The sequence below is a fragment of the Cucumis melo genome, chromosome 6, assembly GCF_025177605.1.
Source record: "Cucumis melo cultivar AY chromosome 6, USDA_Cmelo_AY_1.0, whole genome shotgun sequence".
In the NCBI taxonomy this organism is placed as follows: Eukaryota; Viridiplantae; Streptophyta; class Magnoliopsida; order Cucurbitales; family Cucurbitaceae; genus Cucumis; species Cucumis melo.
Window position 1 is genome coordinate 6,614,346 of NC_066862.1, and position 3,347 is coordinate 6,617,692.

The window sequence follows — 3,347 nt, forward strand, 5'->3', positions numbered from 1 at the left end:
TTTCTTCTTTTAATCACTTAAATAAAAAGAATAATATAATTGTCTTATTTTTGTTGAGTATAATACAAAAATATAAACAAACACAGCCCAACAATTAAGTAACCATTTTTTTTCTCCTTTTGAAGATTTAAACTTTGTTCTTCTTATTGTACATTTTGTTTTTTCTTTGACGTACATCATTAACCTTATTGTACATTTATTTAAATTTTCATATATTTTTGGAAAATGACAAAAAATTGCCTTACAAAATAACTGTTCGATAATAACAAATTAGTTTGTTCAAAAAAAAAAAAAAAAAAAAACAAAGATTTAGTAAAATTTTGAAATACACATTCTAAATTACAAAGTAGAAAAAGTGTTACTCATTAAATGAATATTGAAAGCAATTGACAATTTTTTATTTTGACTTCCCAATTAACTTGGGGTTGAAAATCTAGAAACAAAGACTCAAAATGGAAGGGTGGGGGCAAGGGGAAGAAAAAGTGTAATAATACCTAATTAAAGTTAGTGAAATCCTATACATATACAAACAAGTAGACGAGTAAAGATTTGAAATCAAACCTTTTGATTCTTAGGTACATAGAAATGACAGTTAAGCTAAACTTGTAAACCTTTTAAATTTAGGAATTTCAAGAGTAACAAAATAAATCAAAATATTTACAAAATATAACAAAATTTTAAACCTATCATTGATAGATAATGAAACACTAATAGATTATCTATCAATGATATCAATAGACATTGATAGAACTTTTATTTATATCCATCATCGATAATAGAATTCGAAATTTTATTATATTTTATAAATATTTTTAGTGGTGAGTTTTCAACAAAAGTTTGTTAGTTGTTGATACTTGATGCATTCATTTTCATATAAATTTTCTTTTATCATGTTTTCCAAAATTACATTTAATTAATGCTAAGTAACCTAGATAAGAGCAAAAACTTATTTTATTTCCAACTGTAGTATTAATGTTGGGGCATAATATCTACCAACGAATACAACTATCCAATTATTTTGCAACATTTGTGACCACTTGATTCACTTGTCTTCTTCTTGTAGTCTCTCTAGATTCTTCCAATTTCATTTGTTAACCTTGGTTAGACCCTTAATATTGATGTTGCTATGGAATCATTTTGGTATGTCCAATAAATTAAGAGTAAATATCCATCCATTGGGTTACGTCTTTATATTTGAATATAAAATTTATCTATCGTTGCAAGAAGGTCAAGGTTCTTAAAATTGACTACCTACACTTTCCAACTTTATGTAGAACATTTGAATTGCATCATATTGTTTAAAATTGATACGTAGAAGCTTTTTTAATAACTTATATACAAACATGGTGCTATTATCCTTTTATGATTGCAAAAAATATTTTTCTTAGATTCCTTTTAATTTACTAATTATGTAATGGATCATCGAATTATCAATCTTTGAGATGGTAATTAATGTTTTTACACATCAAACTAGGTTCAAATTGAAGAAGGAATTGATCCTGAGCATAAAAAATTTAGATAAATAAATCTTTCAAAAGGTGACTCAAGTTGTTCAAGATCCCAATTAATAAATGAAATAAAGTTGTCTCTTGAAGGATGAACTCTCCATGTGCCCATCCCACTTAGATTTTTTGACATTGTTGGAAAAGTTTATGTATATTTGCTTCAAAGAATAATGGGATGGGGTGGCTCATTGACTAACATATTTGGGACATGCCTTTAACGAAAACTATTGAAATTTACATCTTTTTTTAATGAAAAATTTAAAATCACTAAAAATAGTTTCAATAATTTTTCCCTCCACAAAATTCATGATAAAAGTTTATGAATTTTTAAACCATTGCAATCATTATTTTTATTTTTCACATAATAAATTCTTTTATGTAAAAATATTTATAAACTATAAGTACTGATTATACTAAAATGAATGATGAAATTTTCAGATTTTATAAAGTGGAGCCTGTGTATTTGAAACCATGATTTTTAAGTATAGAATTTGCAAAGTAAATATAAACTAAAAGCGTGACTTATATAATAGTCATCCTTAGATATTTTTAAAAATGTTTATCGTGTCTTTGTCGTAATAAATTTTATTGTTGAAATAGGTACACGGTTTCACAACCTACAACATAGGCCTTAGCATGGCTAGAATAAGTCGTGACAATGAGTGTCGTTAGAGCATATCATCTTTAGCAATTCAATCTACGTATAACACAATAGGTTGAAGAATATAGAAGAATTTGCAATGTGGAGAGAAAAAAAATGGGAGAATGATTTTTCCAAAGCTATCAACCACCAAAAGGAAAAATCAGAGTTAAATTGAAAGAGCTTATGATAAGTACTGAAAGATGAACATAAAGTACTAGTTAGGTTGGAAAATCTATAATAAATGTACCTCCTAAGAAAATGAAGACTGGAGAGCTAAGAGGTCCATCTCTCGATGAAGAAATATTATGTCGATTATCTTATACACTTTGACAATTAGCTACACAACGTTTTATAGATACTAACAAAATAATATATAAAAAATAATTAAACAAATAAAGAAATAGAGTATTTAGTACATGTTTGGAAGTGATTTTGAAATTGTTAAAATTACTCAAAACAAGTCTCTAATCATTTAAATTAATTTAATATATAATTTTAAATTTTCAAATTTAATCCTCAAACTAAAAATATTTTAAACCAACACCCTCAAACATTAACTTTTTTATTTCATTGCATTAGGCCTAATTAACTCCGTTTGGAGAGCACTCACATATAGGAAAAGAGAGCAAGAAAAAAAAATCAATTTATATCTGTTACCATCGGAGATTGTATCGATTTAAACACTAAACTAATAATTGTATCAATTTAAACATTAAATTTTCGAAGTGATATCAATTTAAACTTTAAACTAATAATTGTATCAATTTAGACTATAAACTTTATGTATCAATTTAAACCCTCAATTACATTTTGCTTAAATGCGCTTATCAAAGTTGAGAGTTTAAATGGACACATCCATGAAAGTTTAAGATTTAAATTGATACAACCTCAAGGTGTAAAATTTAAATTTATAAAATTATGTTACTAGTTTAAATCGATACATTTTTCAAAATTCAAAAGTATAAATGAATATTTGTCAAAAAAAAAAAAATGCATTGTTAACATAAAAATTAACATGATGTAGTTTTTATTTGAAAAGAGAAAAAAAAAAAAAACTAATTGTTATAACTTTAAGTTGGATGATTAAAAGAAGTAAAAGTAAACCTAACCCAATTAACCTCTAACATGTATTGTCAATCTCGACTTCCCACATTCGATCCTCCACACATAATGTAATAATTAAAAAAGGAAAAGTGAAA